This window comes from Propithecus coquereli, unplaced genomic scaffold (genome assembly GCF_000956105.1).
Source record: "Propithecus coquereli isolate 6110/MARCELLA unplaced genomic scaffold, Pcoq_1.0 Scaffold15, whole genome shotgun sequence".
Lineage (NCBI taxonomy): Eukaryota > Metazoa > Chordata > Mammalia > Primates > Indriidae > Propithecus > Propithecus coquereli.
Window position 1 is genome coordinate 11,607,549 of NW_012139413.1, and position 27,272 is coordinate 11,634,820.

The following is a 27,272-nucleotide window of genomic DNA, read 5'->3' on the forward strand; positions in this document are numbered from 1 at the left end:
AAAAAAAAAAAAAAAAAAAAAATTTGCAAGCTCGTATCACAATGGGCTTATTTCTCTAATCTCTAAAAAACTCCTACAATCATTCCAAGACCCATCACCCAGTTAAGAATCATGTATCAAGAACAAGTGCATGAAAAGAACACCATTTGTCACCAACTAAATTCAAATTATAACCACAATGAGATACCACTACATTCCCACCCAAATAGCTGAAACTAAAAAGACTGACAAATACTGAGCGTTGGCAAAGATCTGGAGCAAACAAACTCTCAAACATTACTAGTGGAAGTACAGATTGGAATAATACGACCACTTTGAGGAACTGTTATGACAGTATCCAATAATAAACAGACATACACTTATACCCTATTACTCATCAATTCCATTTATAATACACCAAAAAGATGTTAGATACTTTAGAATGTTCACAGGAGTGTTATTCAGAATAGCCCAAAGCTGAAAAACCTAATGTCTGTCCATTAACAATAAAGAATAGTACAATTATATTCATGTGCATATATCAATAAAAAAGAAGCTCCTGCTCGATACAATAGCTGACAACACACAGATTTACATGACCAATCTCTAGTGGACACTGGTCAATACAGTGGTTACCTTTATGGGGAGATACTGACCGGGAGAAAGCACAAGGGAGGCAGCCGGAAGACATGAAATGTTCCATATTTTGATCTTGCTTGGTAGTTAGTTACATGGGTGTGTAACGTGTTAAAAAAATCATGGACACAACGAATTTATGTTAACAGAAACTAGAAAAGTGATTTCCTTAGGTGGAAAGAAGAGAAAACTAAATAAAAACAGGGCCTGGGGGAACTTTCTGAGTGATGGAAATGTTCTAAATCTTGACTGGAGTGGGTTACATGGTCACATGAAGTTGTCAAAACTCACCAAAACTGTACATCTAACATCTGTGTCCATTTTACTGGAAGAAAATTATACCTCAACTAAAAGAAAGTTTACTGAGTTATACATTTAAAAGTACATACTTTACCTTATGTAAATTATACCACAATAAAAAATGGTGGAAGAGACCAAAATAAAATAGTCCACTAAAAAGAAATGACTCAAATGTATGATGATTCAAATACATGAAGATACTCAACCTCATTCAAAATAAAAACAAATTAGGAGGACACTAAAATAATACCTTTACTATCAGATTAGCAAAGAGCAAAACATTTGGTAACAACGCTATGTTGGCAAGAAGGTAAGAAAAGAGACACATAGCAGGAGTGTAAACTGGTACAACCTCTGTGAAGTCAGTCTGGCAGCTATCCTAATTTATTACAAATGCACATATCCTTTGACCCAGCAATTCTACTTCTTTACCATGTAGATATCCCTTTATGAATAGGAAAAGATATATATACCAAGGTTATTCACTGCAACATTGTAATAGCAACAGACTGAAGCAACCTAAATATCCATCAACTGAGGATCCAGTTAAGTAAATTATGGAATACCCATACAATAAAATGCCTTGAAGCCATTAAAAAAAAAAAGGAAAGCTCTTTGTGTTGATGTGAGAAGATGTAAAATATATATGGTAAAAACAGCAAGATACAGCAAAGCGACTAACTAGGACTCCATCATTTGTGTTTAAACAATACAGGTGGTTCTCTAGTTACAGACGGAGATACTGTAAGTTCCTAAGACCGTCGTTAGGTCAGATTTGTATGGAATTCAGATCCCTGATGAACAGCACATATGTAGTAATAATAATAATAATAAATAGCAATACTATAATGGCTCCTATATGGTACTAATAACAGAGTGAAATACTGTAATAATAATACCCCTGTACTAAGTTACAGAAACCATTGTGCTTGCTCTTTTAATTCAAACAAACAGAACATAAAAACAAACTCACACAAACACTTTAGATAGGAGATAGGAGAAACTTCAAAACAATATTAAAGGTTAACACTCACCTAATGTTGCACCAACACTAGGCTAATAGGAATGTTACACTTATTTTGATCTTCTAACCAAATCAATAATAACTTTTCTATTTCAATAATTAATCCACTGTGCTGCTTAGTAATAACTGATGCTTTCACTGGAGCATTGCCTTTCACATGTTCCATTATTCTCACTTTATCCTTTATAATTGTTCCAATACTTAGAGACTGAAGCCTAATGCTTTCTCAACGAATCATGGCGTCTGGCCTTTCTCCCAGTGCTTAATTATTTCTACTTTTGTTTCCATTTTGATCACCTTTCTCTTCGCTGAAGGCTCACCTGGACTTGCAGTGGACTTCTGCTTTGGAGCCATGGTCGTAAGTGTAAACATAAACTCACAAAATCGAATAAAAAAGTTAAGACCAAAGTGATGCTGTGTGTAAGCCACCATATAAACAATGAGACTAGTGCTAGCGTAGAGATGCTGCGCCAATGAACCACTTAAGCCACGCAGATCTGTTTACATGCACGGAAGAAACTAGTTCCCAAATTATTAATTATTTAATTATAAATTATCCTTTGGGAGCCCATTCATAGGTACGGAATGCCTTAACTTGGGTGGTCCATAACCCGGAGACTGCCTATACTGGGGAAACAGTATAAAGCGTATTAATTACTTCTATATATATAATATATCTCTGGAGGGATACAGAGAAAACTGATGACACTGGTTGGCTCCAGGAAAATAACTTAGTGGCTAGGGAGTGGGGATACAGGGGAAGAAAGAGTATGTCTGAATTTTGAGCAATGTGAATATATTACCTAGTCAATAAATCTTTTTGATGCAGTTATCAACTTCAATTCCTATATATCACTTCAATTCCTATATACACACATATACACTTGCATAAATGTATAATGATCATAGATTCCTCCAAAAAAAGTACTGAAATCTGAATTAAACAAGGTTTGTTGATTTATATCATATTTAATTCATAAAAAGTATCAATAGTCTGAATTAGTTACTACAACTGAACAGTAAAAATGGAGCACTACTTACTTTGCCCAAGCACAAAAAAAGATATGTACCTTTACTCCTCCAAATATATTCTTAATATGTTCCTGAAAAGGAAATTATTTTTCTTTGATCAGAGAATTATTAGCAACAAATCAACTACAGAGAGAGCCAAGTAGATTATATACCCTCCTCAACCCCATCCTGTCTTGTACATGCATATACTCAGAAATATGCCTTAAAATAACTAAAATAATATTTCTAAAACTCTTGTTCCAGAGTTGAGCAAATTTCATCATTGTGCCTTGGTCAGTTAAGGCTCTCTGACTTGACGTAGAAAATCATTCATGTTTAAAACTATTACAATGTTTGCTATCAGAATACTCCTTCCTGCAAGGACCCCAAAGTGACCCCTAAATTGTTAAAACCTGGATGGCTTCTTTTACATATCACCCCCTATTTGAAGGTTACTTTTAATTTTTAACCCTATGTCTTCTGGAGCTGGGCTGCATATAGATTATGAACTACAAGACTATGGTGTCTCTAAATTTTAAATACTCTATAGCATTATAAATATATTTTTACTTTAAAATATTTTTAAACATATTTTAGGGTTTGTTGGAGAGTTTCCTTTTCTGAATTTTTTTAACAATGGCAAAAAAAACTATACTGATAGCATAATTTTAGTTACCTTAATGCGTGCCTCCCTTTTAGTACCTAAAAATTTGTTGAGTACCAGCTAATGCAATAAGAAAATGATAGATCAGGGCTAGGTCTGGTGGCTCATGCCTGTAATCCTAGCACTCTGGGAGGCAGAGGCAAGAGGATCGTTTGAGCTCAGGAGTTTGAAACCAGCCTCAGTAAGAGCGAGACCCCATCTCTACTAAAAATAGAAAGAAATTAGCCAGACAACTAAAAATAGAAAAAATTAGCTGGGCATGGTGGCGCATGCCTGTAGTCCCAGCTACTCAGAAGACTGAGGCAGGAGGATTACCTGAGCCCAGGAGTTTGAGGTTGCTGTGAGCTAGGCTGACACCACAGCACTCCAGCCCAGGCAACAGAGTGAGACTCTGTCTCAAAAAAAAAAAAAAGAAAATGACAGATGAGTAGATGAAGCACAAGGAATTATATATTTGTCCAAACCTACAGAACATACAACATCAAGAGTGAACTCCAGTGTAAACTATGGCCTTTGGGTGATCATGATGTCAATGTAGATTCACCAATTGTAACACATGTACCACTCAGGATGTTGATAATGGGGGGTGCTATACATGTGTAGTACAGGGGGTATATGGGAAATCTCTACCTTCCTCTCAATTTTGCTGTGAACCTAAAACTGCTCTTAAAAAATGAAGTCTTTTTAAAAGATTTTTGTTACAGGACAAAAATACCATTACAAGTTTTACAACTACTACTTTATACTTTCAAATCATGAAACTGGAAATAACCAACAACTTGCAATATCTTTTCATTTTCATAAGCTAGGTTCTGTGTGATGAGATAAATAAACACAATGCAATTAGGCCATATTATAATATGGAAACCAGGTTTCTATAACAGGTAAATTAAAAACTTATGAATCCATTTTTTAAATTATATTTTAAAGTGTTCACCTGGCTACACAAAATTCTAAAAATATATATTACTAATTCAAGTGAAAAAGAATCAACATGGAAGAAACTACAGAAATAAAAAACATTTTCTAAATGTTCCAAATATAACATATTTCACCATTAGTTGTTAACTGCTTCACTTGGTGTTCATGAAAGAACAGACCTGAAAATACTGAACTTTTCTCTTTCTACAAAGTAGTGAAACATTTAATATTGGTATTGTAATACCAACATATACTTTTAAAAATATTTAACTATTAAAATAACACCAATCGCTTCTAAATTACATTTACCTATTAAATCTAAAAGCTCCATTATTTGATGTACAACTATTTAAAGTATGCACTTGATCATTTTTGTCTTCTCTAACAGAAAAATTTAGATTTGGGAAGAGGAACAAATACTAGCCTACCCTGTCTGTCTTTGGCCTTACCGATCCAATTATTCCCATAACTAGTCAGTCATCTTAAACTAAGTGAATACGCTTTTTCGTTCTGTCTTCTAACCTTCTACAAAATTTACTTTTTCTTATTATTTTAGGATTCTTGAATCCCTTAAACTTGACTACATATTTACAAAAATGAAAACTCCATTTCAGTTGTTAATGCAGTGATGGCAATTACATTTTATTATTTTCTTGGATAATACTGTTCATTAATCAAGAGATAAAGTGGGGATTTACCAATTCAATACATTCAAATGTCAGTAGAGACCAAATTCCATGGATACCAATTTCTTGAGACTTTAAATCTATTACAACCATCTTGCGGCCACAAAGGAGATAAATCTTTAAATTTTACAATTATTTGTGCTTTTGTAAAAACACTACACTTCATTCTGTTCAGATTCAGAGTTATAAAAACAATCAAATTTACATTTCAGTCACTTTTATCACAGGATTTCCAGGAGACTAAGCCAAAGCTAAGAAAAGTGTGGTCATGGCAGACACACTGAATAAAAAGAATAAAAAAAAAAAAAAACCATCCAAAATAATTCTACCATATGAAAACATTTTGGAAGCTACGTACTACATGTATATAAGGCAATGCCACTGTAAAACCACTATTGCAACTGAAGGTCAATAGAGAAACAAAAATATCTCCAGTAATGGAGATGGTACAATTTTGCCACTGGTAATATACAGAATTGCACACTTATCTGTGTAAATGTTTCGAAAAACCAATCTCCACCCTTTCTTCACTGGTCAAAAACCCAGCATCTCTAAAGGACCTAAATGAGACCAAGATCAAAATTGCATAAGCATGGTCATCAAAAAGATCTGGAGATGAAGAGATCCACAATGACTACTTACTTAAACCCCACCTAAATCACTTCTCTCTATTCCCTTATCAGAGTTCGGTGGCTCTGAAAGTGTGGCCCTCAAACCAGCAGTACCAGCATCAGCATCACCTGGGAACTTGCAAAAAAATGCAAATCCTCTGGCCCTATCCCCTCTACCGAATCAGCAATTTGGGGGGTAGGGCTGAGTAATCTGTATTTTAACAAGCCCTGCAAGTGATTCTGATCCACACCATAGTCTGAGAACCTCTGTCACGGTTCTTAGTTAAGAATTTCCCCTTTCACCTCTATCATGGCAATAGCCTCCCAAACCCCAATGCATTCTCTGAGGTGCTGCCAGGTTGATCTGATTATATTACCATCCCTCTCAAATCTCTTCAACAGGTCCATCAATTTTCCAAAGCTGTGGCTTACACACAAGGCTCTCATGATCTGGATCCTGCCACCACTTCCTCCCATCTCCCCACCAAACATCCCATACAAACAGACACTTACCTCTAGATCTAATTCATATATTACTGTACTTAAAGTGATCTTTACACTGCTACTGCTCTGCTTGGAATACCCTCCTTCCCCCACCCTTTTTCTACTTCTCCACTCAACCCCACATCTAGCAAAGGATCTAGGCATCTTTCAAGATTTGCTCCACATTCCACCTGGCCCAATATTGGTTTAAGTAACCCCTCTCGTGTGCTCCTAAAAACAACCTGAGCTATGCTTACCCCACTCTTATTATTTCCTGTTGACTTGTAGCACAGCATATAGCACATAATAGGCACTCAATAAACTATATGGGAGTGGGGGGTAGAAAAGATCTGTCTTTTTCACATCTATACTCTAAAGTTCTTGAGCTCAATGGCTATGTCTCACTCTGGATACCTTGTGTCTAACAATGCTGGCACACAGCAAACACCTTTTAAGTCTGTTCAGTGAACAATGTGGTTCAGAAGCCTTAAGAAAAAGCTGATGTTGGCCGGGTGCGGTGGCTCACGCCTGTAATCCTTGCACTCTGGGAGGCCGAGGCAGGAGGATTGTTTGAGCTCAGGAGTTCAAGACCAGCCTCAGCAAGAGCGAGACCCCGTCTCTACTAAAAATAGAAAGAAACTAGCTGGACAACTAAAAATATATAGAAAAAATTAGCCGGGCATGGTGGTGCATGCCTGTAGTCCCAGCTACTCAGGAGACTGAGGCAGGAGGATTGCTTGAGGCCAGAAGTTTGAGGTTGCTGTGAGCTAGGCTGACGCCATAGCACTCTAGCCCGGGCAACAGAGTAAGATTCTGTCTCAAAAAATATTTAAAAAAAGAAAAAGTTGATGTACAACACATACAAGCCAACACTGACACATTGTAAAATCCATATGAAGACATCACTTCCTGAATTAGAATAAAAATATGTGAGTCCAATAAAAGAAATCCACAGCTTCTCAGAGAAATGGCTGATTCTAGGGCTGACGAAGAGAAAACACAAGACTTATGTGGATCATCTTGTTGTGTCAAAGTAAGAAAGTCCTTAAAAAAAAAAAAATCAAAGGACAGGGCATGTTGAAAGGACATAGAAGTCAGCCTGAAAGGGGTTCCAGGAGCCAAAGCTGGGACAACAACAAATTAAGTAGTGATAAAATAAAATCACAACCCAAAGAACAAAATAAATATCCACAGGTCCACCCTGACATAATTAAATGAGTAAATAAGAAAAAAAAAAAAAAAGGAGAAAAGGAACAAATCTTATGTACAGAAAAGAATCCAATTAATGCATGTATAAGGAATGAGGAAACTAGAAAATCACCTTTAGAAAACCACAGTAATCACTACTGCGGACAAGATCCATTGATGAATGCTGAAATTATTAGGTAAATCTTTCAAGAAAAAAAAAAAAGGCTATCTGCATAGCCTCAAAGTATCTCTCAAAAGTTATCTCCCAAAGTATCTTAATTACCATGGTAGTTTAAACATATGTCCACAAATTCTTTGATACTCTTCCTCTAGGAAGTGGAACTTAATGTCCTTCACCTTGAATGCGGGCTAGACTTAGTGGACTCACTTCTCATGAACAGAGGATGGAAGGTGAAAAACAGTAATTTGACAGCGAAGAAACCTGGAACACACGACCTTAACCAAGTGATCATGGTTAACATTACCAGTAGTAAGACATATCGACATGTACCCTCCCCCCTTGACATGATGTGCCGGGACAAGTACATCATGTCTATGGTGTTCTTCCCAAGTAGACATAACCTCAGTCCAATCATTACAAATATGAGATAAACCAATACTCTTCAAAAATGTCAAGGTCATGAAAAAGAGGAAACACTGAGGAACTGTCACAGATCAGAGGAGACTAAGGACACAACTAAATGCAACACAGGATCCTGGAACAGAAAAAGAGACACTTGTGGAAAAAACTGAGGAAATCCAAATAAAACCTGTTTAGTTTAGTTTAGCACTGTATCAATGTTAATTTAGGTTTGAGAAATATAAGTGAAGCATGGGAACTTTGTACTATCTTTAAAATGTTCTTTTTGTTAAATCTAAAGTTATTACAACTAGTTTTATAAAATTAATATTCATATAATTTTAATCAATTGTATACTTAATCCAGATGAAATCTCTATTATCAAACTAAGATTCTAGTAACTTTTACATTAATGTAAAACCTTTAGAAAAGTTTCACAAATACATGAAAAAGTGGCTAACCAGAAATCCAATGCAAATTACACCCACTAGAAAATTCATGAACTTGTAATACTATATCAATCTATCTTTCTTGTGACCATTCTCAAATAAGCATCTAATTTAATTATCCTTTGGTTAAGGTATCATAACGACAAGAAACTCTGCATTCTCGATGGCAATTTCCCATTCCTCAACCTACTGGCTTAGCTTTTGTCCATTAATTATTCAGATAGCAAATTAATTCCCCATCACCACAAACTCCCAATCTTCATACTCCCATTCCCCAGAAAATGAGCAGTAGGAAGCCAGAGAGAAAGAAAACTTGTATGCTTAACTCTTTTCAATTTTATTCTCTCCTTAACTTCCACTTGCTTTTTTACAGAATTCAGAAACATGGACCAATTTGCAATACTCCCAGAATTCAGTGGTATCACTTACACTACCCACTTAGCTCTCGCCCCTCTGTCCAGGGCTCAGCCCCTTCCCTCCTAAGCACTCATCTCATCCTCCATGCACTACATCCAGAGTTGAAACATAATCCTGCTGTTCTGCTTAAAATCTTTCACTAGTTCTCTGTCACAGAAGAACTTCAAAACTCCTAAGTACAAGATGTCACTTTATTATACGATCCCTGCTTATCTTTCTGGCTCCTTTCTTAACAGTTTCCCACTTAGAAACCATATGCTAGACAGAAACCAAACTGCCAGAAAAGACCAAGCTGTTGGGCATCTTTATGCCCTGATACCCTCTCCTTCTCCTTCACACATTGTTTTTTATTGTAAATTATCATAATGTATGCAAATTCTCAATTAGTAGTTAATATGAACAGCTCTTGAAACTTATTTTAGTATTTAAAAAATTATAAATGTGAACAGCATGTTCTCATAGTACTTAACAAATATATTTTCAGTGCACAATTTCTAAAACATGCAGTACACAGCAAATTAAAAGCTTAGCTGCTGAAGAACTGCCTTTGACATGCAGGAATCATACCATGAAAATAAGGGTATTAAAGGGAAAAAAATCATTCTCGAAAATGTATTTGGGGATAGTCTTCTCTCCCATGAAATGGGATGTAATAAATGCACCTGAACTTACAAGATTAATGAATGTGATAGAAGTTTCTTCTTCAGATATCTAAAAAATATTTTGAGACTAATTTGCTCAAAATTGAGAAGGTGTCTGAGAAAAGTAAAATGTTTTAAGAAAAATCAGATCAGGTAAAGATCAATATTGTACATTTTCCATGTAATCTGGCTGAACACGTTTAATTTTTTAATTATATATGCTGTCATAGGTTAAAGAGCATTAGAGCCAGAAGAAGCCTTTAAGAGACTCAATCCAATGTTTTAAAAAAGAAGCAACTCAAGTACAGAAAAATTAATCTCTCTTAGGTGACAAAAGGCTTCTTTCTACATGGCTACCCATTTTCTTATTTTGGTTACCTGATGAAGCATTGTTTAAAATAATAAATTGCTCAGAATATGTAACTTGTTAATTTTGTTACACGCTAAAATTATTTAAATGTCTGCTTAGGATAAAGGTGGTTATCTTCCTCAGAGATTAAAATATCCCTTATATTTGGATAATGGACCTGTTGATAATTTCCTAACAAGGACCTTCAAATATCAGATTCCATTAGCTCTTAAAATTAGCAGAAATAATGTTAAAAAGAAAACCAAAATCAATAGCATCAATTTTTACTATGTATCTCATTTTGAGAAGACAAATTCATTTCAACACCCATATTAGCTATAGACAGAGTACATAAAATTACAATGACTATGACATGAGGGACCTCAATTTTTCGTTTTAAAAATGGATTTTGTAATTGAAAAGGTTGGGAACCACAGATCAAGAGGTGTCATTTTTAGTTAAAAGAGAATTTAAGTGACACTTAACCATGGATTAAAGGCACAACTTTCCCAACTATAAATGGACATACATTCTGGCAAGGGTGATGGTCTTTCCAGTAGCTCCCTTGTTTACTCAACTGTTACATCCACTGCTCTTCTCCTCTTCCAGGTATTTGGTCATAGTTTTTGTTTGTTTGTTTGAGACGAGGTCTTGCTCTGTTGCCCAGGGTAGAATGCAGTGGCATCATTATAGCTCACTACAACCTCAAACTCCTGGGCTCAAGCAATCCTCCTGCCTCAGCTTTTTATTTTTTGTAGAGATGGAGTCTCACTATGTTGCTCAGGCTGGTCTCAAACTGCTGCCTCAAGTGATCCTCCCGCCTCAGCCTCCCAAAGTGCTGGGATAACAGGCATGAGCAACCGCGCCTGGCCTACAGCCATATGACCATGGTGGGCACCTTCCCAAACCAAACTGATCAGAGACCTTCAAGAATTTTCCAAATGAAATAAAGAAGAAGTCTCTACGGCAGAGAGAAACAGAAGATAAAAATTCAGGCAATGTCAAGTTATGTTTCCCACATGTAAAGAAAGCCAATCTATTATGAGAGAATGAAACCAACTAATTAACACAACAGCAAGGCTGTTTGACAGACATTACTGGTAGCGTTCAAATGGGTCTGGTTCTGGTTGTTCCTAAAGCCCAGCTAATTCAATGCTCTTACCAAAGTTGACTTATTCAATCCACTTTAGGATTCCATATGCCAATGAATCCTCTTTTTGGCTTAAGCCAAAAATTTCAATTGGGTTTCGATCATACCACTAAGAATTCTGACTCAGACATCAACTTTTAGGAAATTGATCATGATTAATCAAGACACTAACACAGGTAAATGTAACTAAAAGCAAACTACAAAAATCTCCTGAACCTGAATTTAAATATAAATGGGGGTATCTGGCCCTCATCTTATTACTTGAATAATGACATACATATCTTTAACTTAAAAAAAATTAACTTCTTAAATCTAGCATTTATGATTAGCACAAAGCACATATTCAGACTCGTTCATCAACTAGCCATCCTTTTTACCTGTTTTTTCCATATTGATTCACATGTGAGTACATTCCTCCAAGCAAAGCAAACAGTATTCACATGTGTCCCTGGGCGTCCACATTTAAATACTAATTTAAGGCCGGGCGCGGTGGCTCACGCCTGTAATCCTGGCACTCTGGGAGGCCGAGGCAGGCGGATTGTTTGAGCTCAGGAGTTCGAGACCAGCCTGAGCAAGAACGAGACCCTGTCTCTACTAAAAAATAGAAAGAAATTAATCGGACAACTAAAAATATATAGAAAAAACTAGCCGGACATGGTGGCGCATGCCTGTAGTCCCAGCTACTCGGGAGGCTGAGGCAGAAGGATTGCTTGAGCCCAGGAGTTTGAGGTTGCTGTGAGCTAGGCTGACACCACGGCACTCTAGCCCAGGCAACAGAGTGAGACTCTGTCTCAAAAATAAATAAATAAATAAATACATACATACATACATACATACTAATTTAGTAAAGCCCCTTCTGACCTTACCCTAAATGTTGACCTTTTAATCAATTATTTCAAGTATTCTATCCTAAAGATGAGCCAGTTTAAGGCTACCAGCTAGTCATGAAAACATTCCTAAGACAACAATTCACTCAAATATTTACTAAGCACCTGCCAGGTCCTGTTTAGGGTAATGGAGACAGGCTGACAAATAAGACAGGGCCCATCCCTGTTCTCATGGAGTTTAAATTGCAGAGGGAAGTAAAACAAAAAAAAAAACAAAACAAAAAATTCAGCAATCAAGGCTATTTCAGAGAGAGAAAAGTGCAATGAGGAGAATAAGGATCTTGTGACTGAAAATGACTGGGGGTTGGCAGCTATTTCACTGTAAACTCTCTGAGGTGGTGGCCTTGGAACTAAGATCTGAATAATATAAAAGAATCAGCTATATGACAATCTCAGAGCAGAGCATGAGGCAAAGAACAAAGCAATTAAGACAGTAAGACAGGAACAAGCTTGTCAGTGGGCGTGGAGCTGGTATGGCTGGGCACAGTGAAAAAGGGAAGGGTGCTGTGAAGTAAGGTTTGTGAGGTGGCCAGGGGCCAGATCACATGACAGGGGCTAGGGGAAGAGGGACCCTCACAGACTAAGGAAAGATGTTTGAATTTTATACTGTTATTGAAAACTCTTTTGAAGAAGGGGAAAGGGAAGGAAAATGACATTTACTGAGCATCTTATATAATGCCAGACAAAATACATATAAACGTTTCCCCTGTGCATTCTATTTAATATAAAACAATACACACATTTGTGAAAAACTTTTTATGCGAAGTCACATGCTAAAAGTAATAGGCACTTTATTAGAAAAACACAAGGTTATGGGAGACAAGCAAAACTTATGCCACTTTGTAATCAAAACATTAACAAAAGCAATTAACAATCCAAATAAAAATGCTAATAAAATTTGTTACTGTTAAGTTTCTAATAAATAATTACAATAAATATACAATTTTTGGCCAGATGTGCTGGCTCACGCCTGTAATCCTAGCACCCTGGGAGACTAAGGCAGGAGGATTGCTTGAGGCCAAGAGCTCAAGACCAGCGTGGGCAACAGAGCAAAACCTCGCCTCTACAAAAAAAATGAAAAAAAAAATTAGCCAGGTGCGGTGGTACCTGCCCAGGGTGGGGAATCTGCGGCTTTCTGATTTCAAGATTGTTCTTTTTTAAGCACCAAAGGAGGCAAGAAAAGCTTCATCTTTCTTTGCTGTACCTCTTTTAATAAAACGATTTGTTCTGTAAAATTTGGATTCAGTCAAAAGGCTGTATTTAAGGAAGTAGAAGGCCACAGGTTCCCCTGCTGGAACTGAGGCAGGCAGGAGGATCCCCTAAACCCAGGAGTTCTATGATGACGCCACTGCACTCCAGCCTCAGTGACAGAGTAAGACCCTGTCTATAAAAAAAAAAAAAAATACACATACACACAACTCTGGGGGAAAGAAGCATAAGAGGATGTAAGGAACACTTGAGGCAGCTGAGCAACACATAGGCAAAATGCACAGAGATCAGAGAGAACCACACAAGCCCTTCCAAAAACTTCTAAGACCGAAAACGTGGCCAAACTAAGCCCAAAGGAAAAACTCAAGAGTGATTACTGTGGCTTGTTGCATTCAGCTCTTGGAGTACTTTGCGCTCAGCTGTTGCCACTTGGTGCAAAATGTGAATATGCTGGGGAACATGATCTATGAACCAGAGCAAATTTCCTTATTATACTGACATAATTCCCCTATTTACCAATCACACAAGAGCCCATTCAGGATATGAACACACAATGGAGCACAAGTATTCTTTTTAACATATGCTATCTTTTTTATTCAAAATTAGATCCTAGGCTGGGCACAGTGGCTCATGCCTGTAATCCTGGCACTCTGGGAGGCCAAGGCAGGAGGCTCGCTAGAGGCCAGGAGTTCAAGCCCAGCCTAAGTAAGCAAGAGTGAGACAGTCACAGACACAGACACAAACACACACACACACACACCGTTCTCTACAAAAAAAATAGAAAAATTAGCTGGGCGTGGTGGTGCATGCCTATAGTCCCAGCTACTTCGGAGGCTAAGGCAGGAGGACGGTATGAGCCCAGGAGTTTGAGGTTGCAGTGAGCTATGATGATACTACTGTGCTCTAGTCTGGGTGATAGAACAAGACTGTCCCAAAAATAAATAAAATTAAAAATATATATATCCTAATTAGATCCTTATGAGCTGAGTATTTGACATTTTAAAAATAAAAGAACTGAAGTTCAAGAAAGGCAAAGTAAAATGTATGTAAACCCAGGGATTGAAGCAAAAGATACAGAATTTACTCCCTGAAACTTTTTTTCCCCACTATCCACAGTGTCAACTACTCTTCAGAAGGCTTCAAATCATGACCTTCAAATTATACCGTGTCCATTCATCATAATATTTATCAAAAGACCATTCATTACTATCCCCAGTTTCAAAAAAATAAAAAAGGCCACTTTTCCTGTCATTACCAGTTCTCACTTGTAGGAAGTCATTTCTATGTTGATTTGTCAGACCAAACCAATAACCAAACAATGTACCTACTAGCAAAACACATGAGTCATCTAGAAGAAAACACAAGAAAGGCAACTAGACAAAATAAGGCAACCAGATTCACCAGCATATGTGACCCAAAAAAGAGAACAAACCAAATAGAGCAGGAACAAATTAGAAAACATACCCACATATTAATATAAGAAGCAGAGAGCCCAGAGATAACAAAGATTAGGTGTCTGCTTGAACTAGCACTCCCCTTCAGGCAATAAACAAAGGGTAAAAAAGGGAAAACCTCAGTACCTTAATACATTCTCCCATTTAATAGTACCTTGTCTGTTTAAATAACATTCAAAGGAAAGTGGAAATATTAACCTTTTAAAAATTACTATCTTTGTCATTTTTTTAATCTGCTAATGAATTTTTAAAACTTTTAAGTATTTTTTAGAATATCCCTGAAATATTGTGGCTTTCATTTTAGTTCAAAGTTTTAAAATTGAAAATCCCATCTTCCCTGACATCAAATTCTGTCAAGTACCTCCCTTCTGACAAAAGGGTCATCTTTTACTTTGGAAGGCTTCAAATGATACTAGAAGCAAATCTACCAAGACCTCTTATCCCCAACCTCTACTCCAAGTATCCAAGATCATCCTAGATATTTTTATCAATAGATAGATGTACAGGATGTTGCCCTGGCTCACCTGACAACTCCATGTTACCATCACCTACCCCTATTTCTTCCAACTCTAAACCTCCTCTATCTTCCAACTGTCTTGTCACAACTCATCACCATTAAATGAAAATCTACTGCCACTGCCAGCCTACACTCAACAGGAAGAAAGTACAAGATGTTCCCATGCTAGACTGTGAGTAGCAGTAGATCAGGAGAGGAGTTCAAAATTAAGAGTCAGTTTGGGCCAAAGAATCATTTGTGCAGTAATGGCTGGTTTAAAGAGACAAACATATACAGCCTACACACCCTTTAAGCTCTGAGGGAAAGCCACAAAGAGGAGGGCATAAGCAGACGTACGGAGTGACCCCACCTGCTAAGACCAACAACCAGGAATAAAAGTCAGGCAAGAATAGCATACCAGTAATCAAGTAAAATAAGGGTTCAAATTTGGGGCAGGGTTGGAGGTGGACAGAAACAAGAAGGAATAGACCACAAAGAGTACATGAGTATCAGGAACAAGTGGACAAGTCCACACAATTTGGGTTTATCTGCTCATGTCAAATCAAGGTCTTTGTCTCTTTTACCCAGGTTTTGAGCATATCCCTTGCTTCTCCTTGCAAGTCCACACTCCTCCCAAGCCAAAAAAGATTCTGGAGATGCCAAAAACCACAGGGTGCTAAGTTATCAAGCCTTCCCCCTCACAATCCTTATAGTAGGAACACAATGAGTTTAAGGGGCAATGAATTTGTGAAACTGCATGAATCTCTTTTCTAGTTTTGTATATATATGTGAATCATCCTCAAAGAGGCAAGGTTCTATCGTACTAGGAAACCTATACCTCAGTCAGAGAGCCTCATGGGATCCAACTCAACATGAACAGAAAGTCTACAGTGTGCCAGGCACTGGACCAGGTGCTGAGGATAAATACGGGTGAGAGACAACTGTCCTTAAGAAAGGACCTACCTAGTGAAAGAAGAGTCAACAAAGTACTTCTCAACCAAGGAGAAATCTATGCTAGGAACAGATGACTAGTGGTTACAGGCTTGGATGTTAACTTACAACTATCATAGAAAGGGGGTTCATCTTCAACCAAATAGCATAACTTCATGTAGACAAGTTAATTTTTATCTAAAATAGTGTAAAATAATTATTCAAACTTCTTCTCTATTGGGATGTAAGAAACTTAATGTAATAGTCATGCCTCTGTTAATAATTGCTACCCTCTATGAGACGCATTCAGCGTTTTTAATCCAGAGCTGTTTGGAGATTTCCCCTCCAAAAAAAAAACTTACATTTAATAGCAATCAAAATTCCTTATCGGCCAGGCACGGTGGCTCACGCCTGTAATCCTAGCTCTCTGGGAGGCCGAGGCGGGCGGATTGTTTGAGCTAAGGAGTTCAAAACCAGCCTGAGCAAGAGCAAGACCCCGTCTCTACCAAAAATAGAAAGAAATTAATTGGACAACTAAAAAATATAGAAAAAATTAGCCGGGCATGGAGGCACATGCCTGTAGTCCAGCTACTTGGGAGGCTGAGACAGAAGGATTGCTTGAGCCCAGGAGTTTGAGGTTGCTGTGAGCTAGGCTGATGCCATGGCACTCTAGCCCGGGCAACACAGTGAGACTCTGTCTCAAAAAAAAAAAAAAATTCCTTATCATTTGTACCTTACTTCTTATGTATGCCCTACAAAATTAAGACACCCAGAACTTCAGAATCCTGATATAGCCTCAGCATACCACCTAAAAACATTAGCATGAATAAATGTGACTTTATCTATGCTCAATCACTCAGAATGTCAATTCGTTTCTCATTCTGAGTACTGATTCTAAATCCATAAAGGTAGAAAATTATAAATCTATACTCCTTTAAACTAGTATTTACTAAATTCACTGAATAATAAAATTATTTTTACATAATAAAATCAATTTATAGGCTGGGCGTGGTGGCTCACGCCTATAATCCTAGCACTCTGGGAGGCCAAGGCGGGAGATCATTTGAGTTCAGGAGTTGGAGACCAGCCTGAGCAAGAACAAAACTTGGTCGGTCTCTACTAAAAAAACAGAAAGAAATTAGCTGGACAACTAAAAATATATGTATAAAAAATTAGCCAGGCATGGTGGCACATGCCTGAAGTCCAGCTACTTGGGAGGCTGAGACAGTAGGATTGCTTGAGCCCAGGAGTTTGAGGTTGCTGTGAGCTAGGCTGACGCCACAGCACTCTAGCCCGAGCAACAGAATGAGATTGTCTCAAAAAAAAAAAAAATCAATTTATAGGTTTATAAAAGCAGTTTTTAAATGAAAAAGAATAAGAGTACAGAAAATCAGTGTGTATCAGGTAGTAAAGCAATTATTAGTTCCTGAAAACTTTTATTTCAGTTATTTTTATATGTATATATATCCTATGCTGTGCCATATATATTTTTAGTGAGAGTTCATGTCAAAGTTTCCATAAAATGTAGCATGTGATATTTAAATTGACTGATCCAGCCAGGCACAGTGGCTCACACTTGTAATCCCAGCACTTTGAGAGACTGAGGTGGAAGGATTCCTTGAGGCCAGGAGTTCAAGATCAGCCTGGGCAATATATCGAGCACCCATCTCTATAAAAATAAATAAAATAAAATAAAATAAAATAAAATAAAATGACTGATACAACCAGCAGCCACCGACAACTTGAGCAGTGCTTCATCTCCTAGAGACCGGAGAAAAGGAGTAGCGATTCCATCCCAGATACCAAAAAGACTTTATTTTCTAAGAATGGTAGCAATCTTTTTTTCCTTGAAACATCCTATCAAAATGTGACCAAATTCAATATGAAATATTACTGCAAAAATACACACATACACACAAACACACACATATCAGACACTAACAAAGCTCCATAGTACACATTCTCATTCTAGAGTGAGCAAGAAAAGCTCATTCACCAAATGCAGGCCTAGCCTTCTGAACTGGAAATTCCAACCATCCCATCTCTGCAGTTGCTACAGTAAGCCATGACAGATTTACAGAATAAGCTGTTAGGATGGGTGTCACTTTTCTGCCTCTCTCTACAGCTACTGCTGCTGCAGCTAACAAAGGCCACCAATAGTAGCCTGCATTTATTGGGTACTTCCTATGTGCCCAGCCCTATGCTAATTGCTTTACATATGCACTCCCATTTCGATCCTCACAACTGCTCAATGGAGAAAGTATTAATTATCCTTTATTTCTATTTTTCAGATGTGGAAACCAACTGGAACGATTATGAATTTCCCAAAGTCATATGACGAGGCAGAAGCAACAGGATTTAAACCAGGTATGCTCAGCTCCAGCTCTTCATCAACATAACATCCTAGAGTAAGAGCTGACTGCCAAAGATGAGACACAGACCATACCTACCTCATCTCCTGTTACCTGCTGAGAGAGCCACTGCCCTCAGGGAAGGCCAGGGTAAAGTCCCAGTACAGCAGAATTAAATGCACAAAAACAGGTGCTACCTTTCCTTGAGGTTGCTCTAGATGATGTTGAAAATGAGCAAAACTAGAAGGCAAGCCCCTTTACTGGCAAACCAGCCAAAGAAAAATTACAAGTGACACCCACTGCAACCAAAAATAGAATCAAAATCTAATGTATCTGTCTCCTTGGAGTCAACAATGCATACATATAGGTTCATAAGTCACAAAAGGATCTGTGCAATATCAGAATCCATAGTTCCACAAATACCAGTATACCAAAGACTATCATAATTACTAAAATCAACTACTGTACTATGAGAACCCCAATTTTAACCTGACATCCAAAGTCTTGGCAAAGCAATACCTTTGAAATACGATAACAGTTATATATTTCCAGATAATCAAAACCTCCTCTTAAAGTTTGCATTAAATTTCTAATTATCAGGGTTGAACAGGATTCAAAAAATCACCAGTTCACCACTGGTGTGATGACACAGTCATGAAATAGAACCAACCCTTTTTAATCATACAAGTACTCTAATTCTGAAAATAAACACTGGAAATAAAAATAGGCGTTTATAGAAATATACAGTTCCAACTCTTTAAGAACTGCCTGAAAAGCATGGGAGAGAGTAACATAGTTTTCTCTCTTTTGACTATCCAAATTAAAAGAAATAGAAAGATTAAAAATTCTTAACTCAATGCCTTAATTTTTCAATCACTATTTTTTTTAAAATGGTAATACAAACATATTCAAACAACTCGAAAGGTTATACATGAAAATAATTCTCTCACACATCTAACCATATATTAATAACTTGCCCGTCCCAACCCTATTCATGATACCATTGTAAATAGTTTCTTCCATATCTTTCTAGGTTCTCTCTAAGCATACACAAGTATATATACATAGTATTGTGTGTCCTTCTTTCCATTCTTCTCTCCCTTTTTAAGTTAAAGCAACAGCAGACTATACAGAATTTTCTGCTCTTTTTCCTTTAAACGTACCTTTGAGAAAATTCTTTAAATATTAACAAGAAAGTAATAAACAACAAATCTAAAACTATAAAGGAACAATTCACACAAAAATCTCTCACCAGGTGGCAAAACTGGTGACCTCTACTGGCAGGACATAAGGAAGTCCAAGGTCAAACATGTATCCCCATGAAGGTCTGTTTTTTTGTTTTTTGGTTCCCCCCAACACACACCAGAATGGGAAAACTCTATTTTGCTGATACAATTACAGGTTGCACTCCTAACCCCAGTCCATGATCTTACAAATGTACATCTGTTACTAAAAACGACAGAGAAAGGTGATTTAAAGAAAACCCACCATTTTACTAGAGGAAAAATTTTAAGCATATATCATATTGCATTTTTTTATACAAAAAGGTGCAAAGAACATTGCTACAGCTATAAATAGTATCTTAAAATCTGCACATTTATGATGAGTCCCATTCCATAAAAGGATAATTACACAGAAAAAGAAAAGATATTAAGGAAATTCATTATCTGTTCCCATTACCTCATTTCAGAAACCCAAAGTAGATGATACAATTGCCTTACACTGTGAGTTACTGATACATGATAGCCACTAAACAGAAATGGAACGAGATTAGTAAACACTTTATCCAATTAGCCTGCTCAAATTAAAGGGACAGTATAAAACACCTCTACCTAACCCATAAGCTGGTTCTGTTCACAGGTATGGTAACCACCAAAATATGCTATAACCATAACATGTCTCGCAAGGCATTTGCTTATGTTAATGTCAAGTACTTCCCAGACTATTATTACATATAAGGCTGTAGATTTTTAGTCCTTAAATACTATAAGAAAATTTTCCACATAGATTCCCTTCAAAAATCATAAAATTACATGATAGAATCTTAGAATTTTAATACAGGAATTGAAGTATTGAGTATACTCATTCAAGTATTGAGCAAATAAGCAAACTTTAGATATTTCATCTGATCATCTATTAATATACATTTACAGAAGCTAAATGACTTAACCATGCAAAAAATGATTTTAAAAAACTGTTTGCTTAATATTGGATCTATGTTAAAACACTACCCACCTATTCAAGTATTAAATAGATACATAGTGAGAACAAAAACACAAACATCCATTTAAAAACTGAGTCACTGACTGCCTCTTTACAATACCCTACTCTACAGTGTGCTGAAAAGAACACAATGAAAAGAGAGAAGGTAAGAAAAGCACTGATTGATACCATTTCTGATCTCAAAATAGACTGACATCTACTTCCTAAAAAATAAAAAAAATAAAAATCTTTCCTGTTTTAAGGTAATTAAAAATTTTAAACTTTTTTATTTAAAAAAAAAAGTTTCAGAGTCCAGTATAACTTCATATAAATAACAGTTATTCTACTAAGATTCTGGAATGACCACCTTTAACCCTTGTTCCTCAAGTTCTCTTCTGTTTTTTAAATTCTACCTCTTGAAAGAAATCTTTAATAGATAAAGGGGAAAAGAGGTGGCAAACTCCACCATTTAACTGATCATTTTAAACATTTATCCTTCGCTCATTCCTCAAACCTATTCATTTCACATAAACCTTTTCCTTAATCTGGGTACTTTCTATGTTTACTGAAATTTAATTATTGACCTTTCAGCATGACCCTCACAGTTTGATTGTTAACCAATTCTGAGTTACAAATCTAAGCTCTCAGAAAGCAGGGTAACATCCAACTCATTTTGTTTGACGAAAATCGTGCAGAAAAGCTTACATTTTAAAACTATAAATATTTAAAATTTTGAAAGGATGTAACACCAAATTAGTTGCCTTTAGAGTCAATTACCCTGGTTAGTTGAAACTAATATAGTAGAACCTTACCATGAAAACCTATTGAAAGGAGATGGTTAAAATGACATTCTTCTGCTAGATTAAACCCTTTGCACCTTGTAACAGATACACCCTATACTGAACATTATTACATTAATAGTAATGGTGCAAATGAAACTCCAATGTGGTCAGAACGCTGTAACAGAGTAAGAGCTAAAAACACAAAGATACACTACTGAGAAAATAATGAGCAAAAAAGCCTGAGAAGTTTAAAAAGTCCAAAATCTTCATACCTGCCACATAGATAATCAGCTAAAATCAATTTAGGGTGACATGATTCCTAACTAGACTAGGTTTTCCCCCAATACTGTTGCTACTAATCCAGAATTTTTCTTCTAGTTTTTTTCTTCTTTGTCAACTCTGGCAGCATTAACATTCAAATGAACAGTTAAATGTGACTACAGTACACCTAAACCTTGAAGGCCTAATCCAAAAAGGAAGTTCTACCACATCAAGGACGGGTGCACCGAGTGGACTGGAACTGTCATCACTCTCATTTAACATGGGCCCTTGTAAAAATAACCCATTTTAACATGAAAATGGTATTATTTGAGCTCTTGATACAAAAACTAAGAACTCTGATAAATACTAGAAAGAAAAAGGTCCTTCCCTTCAAGAAATGTAACATGTGGTTGGAATGACTTGACAAATAATAAACAGTTACGTAGTTTGTGATATTCAGTTTGTGATATTCACTGTATGCAACAGAATTGCAGAGAAGAAATATCCTGAGTCAGGATGGCCAAGAAAGGCTTCATGGAAGAAATGAGACTGAAACGAGGCTATGAAAAGGACAAAGGGAAGGAATAGCATGCGCAAAAGCAGAGAAGTAGCAAAAGCAGAGAAGTAATGAGTATGGCAAAACTGCAGTATTTGAGAGGCAGGCAAGAATCCCAGTTGGGGAAGAGTGGGAAATTAAGCTGAACAGGTAGAATGAAGCCTTAAAAGCCGGACAGGGGCATATGAACTCAATCCAATTGGCAAAGGGAATCCATTATGAGTTCTCCAGCAAGAAAACTGACACGATGAAACCAGTATTTTAAATAAATTACACTGTCAGTAGTTACAGAAGATGGAGAAGAAAGGTTGTTCAGGGCAACCAAGGAAAACTTAATGCAATAATCCAGACCTGAAACCACTCATTCATCACTTTGAAGATAGTAGTACGCTAGGTAAGAACACTGGCCTAGGAGTCAGACAAACACGGCCTAAATCCCTGCTCTTGTCTCTTACTTACTCTTGCCTCCATTTCCTCACTGCTAAATCAGGATATCAGCCACTTGTCACAAGTACCAAAGTACCTGTATAGTCCCAACACAGAGAACTTTGACTGTTAGTAATGACCACAACTGCTGAATTAAGAGTGGTAAAAAATAGTAAGTTAAATAAGACAAGGCTCACAGAGGAACAGAACTTTCAAAGAAAACTATCTTGACTGCAGCTGATAATATGGAAAAGAAAACAGGTGAAAGATCAAAGCTGGGGGAGGGGGGAACCTACCCAAAGTAATCACTCTAACCTAAATAGCAGATCCTAGGTTCTGTTGGATCCACTCTCAAAAGAGTTCTCTTTTTTATTTAAAAAGAGTTGGAAGTATTTCGAATAGTGCAAGTAGATTTAAAAAGTCCAAGCCCAAGTGACAGAACAAAAAAGGCTTGCAAAAGATTCATCACCATACCTACACCAATCACCTAACTTGATATTGTTCCCATTTAGTGTTACAACTCTAATTCTTCATGTCTCATATAAGCCTTAAATCATAACTTTGAAAGTAAATAAATTAAGTTTTATTTCAAATGCTGCCCTGGAACTGAGGAAACAGAACTGCCAAATGCTTTCTATGACATTATGCCCCCACTAAAATAAATAACAAGCAAATACAATGTAATACAAAAAAACAAACTTTAAAAACCAAACCTAGCAGCAGCAGCTTACACTTACAGATGCTCAGTATGTCCACCACTGTTCTAATATACTTTACACATATTAACTCACTAAATCTCAACTCTTATGAAGCTGTCTGTCCCCAATACAAAGAAACTAAGACACAGCAAGAGTTACAACCCCTCATTACAGCTAGTAAGACATGGAGTCTGAGTTTGAATGCTTGCACAAACCACCGTACTACAACACAAAGACGTAAATGATTTTTCTTACACAAGATTTTAGGAATATATACTCCTAGGGTAGCTGGAGTACCACTTATTTGCTTTTCCTTCTTAACTGTAGGCACAGAACATTTCCCTGTTTCTGCTGGCAGTATTTGGAGAGGCTACTTCACTGCTGCCAATCATAGGTAGGAAATACAGCAGTTGACAAGATTGCATCTTATTAAATAGAGCTAGAGAGTTAAGTACAATGATATGAGTCTTATGAATTTCATTTATGCATGCAATCACTTGACCCAGTTAGCAGAGATGCCCAACTACACAATTATAAACTTGATCAGAAACATGTAAGTTTCTGCAAGGATATGTACAGACCAAGACTGACAAATCAGCTGGGAAAATGTGACACAGATACAGTCATCTAAGACAGATCTAGGTTTGAATCCTAGCACACAATCATTTTGTGGCCTTGGACAAGTAAAATAACTTCTTTGCACCTCCTCTGTTTCATCATCCACAAAAGGGCCCAACACTATCTACCTCATAGCATTTGCCTGAAGTATAAATGGCATACAAAGTACCTCACACCTCCTAGAACACAGCCCAAGCACAGTCCTTTTCTCTGGCTCTATGGTAACAGGGCAATTAGTTGTACTCTTAGAGTTCAATCCCAAAGGGTTAAGTAGCCAAATCTCTCCAACATCAGCTCTCTCACAGAGTTTTGTTTTTTTTTTTTTAACTTCAAGTTTCTGTTGGTGGCAGACTAGGAAATAACACCAAACTGAACAGTACTCTTACCAATTCTTTACTACACAGCCCTAAGGTCCTAGCCCTTCTCTACTTCCAGAATGTTTGAGTACAAAGTATAAATGTCTCGTGTTAGCTGCTTTTCTTTTTTTGCATATCAGCAACTTTTACTATGTTATTTGTGAAATGAGTCAAATTCACATGTACAAGAAAAATACAAGTCCCAGACAGTGCCAGTGTTTCTGCCATCTCAACTTCCTACCATTCATATTCTTTTCTATTCTTTTTTATACAAATAACACCAAAATTGATCAAAGCCAACAAGTTATTTCAACCAACTTCATCAAAATGTGTGAAATCAGAAATCGTTTGCAGTAATACTACTATAAGTTGTAGAAGGGGTATTCTTTTGTCAACTACTCATCTGACAAGGTTATATTTACACTGCATTGCTATATATGAACTGACGGATTTAATCAACAAGTTGATGTTCAGAAAGTCCATTTATTACATCTCCTTTTACCAGTAACTTTTATGTTTATATATGCTTCTGCCCTTTCAGCATGGTAGCTTGAAAGGCTCCCAGTACACAGAAAACAGTTACTTCTTGTTCTCTTGGTAGACTGGTATGGTAATCATGCAAAAACTTTAATTAGGTGTTGAGGACACAGTATGAAAAAGATTCCTGAAAATATGCAAAAAGTTATTAAAATGGTTAATATTTCTTTGAAGCAACAAATGCAAAAAACAACCTCCACAAGGAGCCATTCCATTTACCACCAGTGTCTCCCACGTGAATAACTAAAGCCGGTACATATTAGAAGAAAAATGTCTTATAAACTGATAGTGAGCTTGGCAACAATTTTTAAGCCACTAACATGTCACTTAATTAAGTTCCTTAAAAGTAACAAAAACTTTTTCCATTCACATATTGTTTTCATCCCCCATACAGTTTAGTATTTTGTCCTGAAGGTCTGATTCTAACTATTCAAATGGCAAAAAACAGTACTTATGAATTTAATGGTTGTGATTACATACATCACACAGTGCAGGATAGCAGAACTGAAAACAAAATATCATATTCCAAACAAGCAAGAAAACCTCAATTTAAGGGGAAAAAGTATAAACACAACACATGCCTAAAGGCTCTCAGGCATATTTTCTTCCCGCAGCCCCTCCCCCATAGGTAAATACAAACTATTTCTAGAACTCTCAATGATAATTTGGGAAGATTGCCATCAACTCCCGTGATACAATCCAACATACAAGATGTTTTCATCTTGTATGCTGCCCTACTTCCCTAGACTATAAACTTATTAAAATGGTGAGAACACACAGTCTAAGGAAGTCAGGATTACTAAAATACACAAATGTAGCATGGGTCTTATTTAACAAAAATAAAAATGAATCACACTGGGAAACCCAAAAAGTCATTCCCTATACCTTCAGTACATAATCAGAGTATTTATTACAAGTTGTTTTAGATAAGTGGATGAAAACACCACAAGGACTTTATATTATCCAAAATAGTGAATGAGTCTTTAGGAAAAAAAGGGGAGGAAGATGATTACTTAATTATATTGAGGGGGAGGGGAGAGGACAAACCATTCAGTCTAACAATCCAGACTAAAAATAAACCGTCATTTCACCCACCATATTTTATTAACAAGCTTGTTTACATCAGCATAAAGTTCTTGTTTGGAAAACAAGAAAGTCAATAGTAAACTTCCCTAAGTCAACTGTAAATCACATAGGTACTAAAACTCTTCACCCCTGGTGCCTGCACAGTCCAAGATTTTAAGTAAACTCCAGACACGAAAAAAAAACCTAATTTTTAACTAGGTTCCAACACTTTTCATTTGTAATCACCAAATTATTTGAGACAATGTTAGATAATCTAACAAAGAGAGCATTTTTCAAAAGCCACCACAACTCAAATTATACATGAAATACACCATTTTCACAACCTAAATTTAATCCCGGTTGCCACTGCAAAGTGACGCCTGTTTCAGCAAATTAGGAACTTCCAAAAATACTGAACACATTAACACACGCATGGCTTCCCTTGAGCTGCCATTTAAGATTAATATTTCACTTAAATAAAAGGCTGTTTCTCTTCAAAAAAAATTAAATTGGTTGCAAAGAGGAAGTTACCGCGAAACCACTCTCACAACGTGGCCTTTACACTGTCAGAAAATAATGTGACTCTGTGCCACCCAAAACTTACCAGAAGCTGGCTATAACTTTGCCAATTCTACACTCTCAACCCAACTTCAAAGAGACTCTACCGAATACCTCCTTAAGACGATAGAAAGCACCAAGTTACAAACAAACACGTCCCGGAGAGAGGCCCGGCGGCCGCGCGCCCCTCCCCCCGCCGGCGCCCCCGCCCCGGACGCGCTGCCCCAACAGCCGCCCGCAGCCCCAGCACGCCGGCCGGGGTCGCAGCGCCGGGCCGGGGACGCGCCCGGGGAGGGGAGATTTCCATTGCTGCCTGACGTTCAACAAAATAGCATGCACCGAAAAGCTCCTTCTCCTCTGCTAAAAATAGGCTATAAAGGAGTCGGCCTTATGATGGCTCCTTGATTCAATTTGCTGCAAATTCTTTTCTGAAAGCCTCCCCCCCGCCACATACACGCACAAAAAGGGGGTATAAATGCACGAAGGATGGAAGACGGGGGAGAAGGCCAAGGTGCACCTTTTCGGGGACAACATAATTAGGGTGAGGATCCCCCGAGACCAGGAAAGGGTAGGGGGTGGGCAGGCACGTGTGCATTTCAAAGAAGCCTGAGAGAGGAAAAAGGGGGGATGGGGCACCCCAAGTGCCCTCGCTCCCTTCCCCTCCCCCACCCAAATCCCAGCTCCCCGAAAGGCCAAGTTAAAAATGCATGTTCCACTTACGCCCATCCCCCCGCGGCCCGGTGCCCCCCGGCAGCCTCCGGCCTGCGCCCCCCGCCTGGGCCCGCGGCCGCCCCCAC

At 37.4% G+C, this 27,272-nt stretch overlaps 1 protein-coding gene across 1 annotated transcript in view; it reads right to left on the reverse strand.

The window, feature by feature from the left end:
- Nucleotides 1–26,620, reverse strand: part of TBL1XR1 (transducin (beta)-like 1 X-linked receptor 1) — a 177,312-nt gene extending 150,692 nt beyond the window's left edge. The window contains exon 1 of the mRNA XM_012640204.1: nucleotides 26,522–26,620. The gene's annotated coding sequence lies outside the window, so the exon portion shown is untranslated. The remainder of the gene's footprint in view (nucleotides 1–26,521) is intronic.
- Between the last annotated feature and the right edge of the window lie 652 nt (nucleotides 26,621–27,272).